Genomic DNA, 261 nt, shown 5'->3' with positions numbered 1-261 from the left:
CTCTATGCCATGTGTGTTTTTTGCATGGCTTTATTTTCATATGCTTGTTCTGTAAAGCACTTTCATCCGTCTAGCAGCTGTTTAAATGTGCTATATAAATAAATGAACTTGAACTTGAACTTGAGGACATGTGGAGGAAGCCAAATACTGGGCCAATCTTGCATTTTTTTTTTTTCTAACAGCAGAAACAACTTAAAATACTTTATTTTAATGCATATAATTTATATGCAAGTCATTTCATAGCAATACGTAACTGAAACG

Source organism: Cyprinus carpio, unplaced genomic scaffold (genome assembly GCF_018340385.1).
Source record: "Cyprinus carpio isolate SPL01 unplaced genomic scaffold, ASM1834038v1 S000006593, whole genome shotgun sequence".
Classification (NCBI taxonomy): domain Eukaryota; kingdom Metazoa; phylum Chordata; class Actinopteri; order Cypriniformes; family Cyprinidae; genus Cyprinus; species Cyprinus carpio.
The sequence above is the reverse complement of the archived record's forward strand: the minus strand, read 5'-3'. Positions refer to the sequence as shown.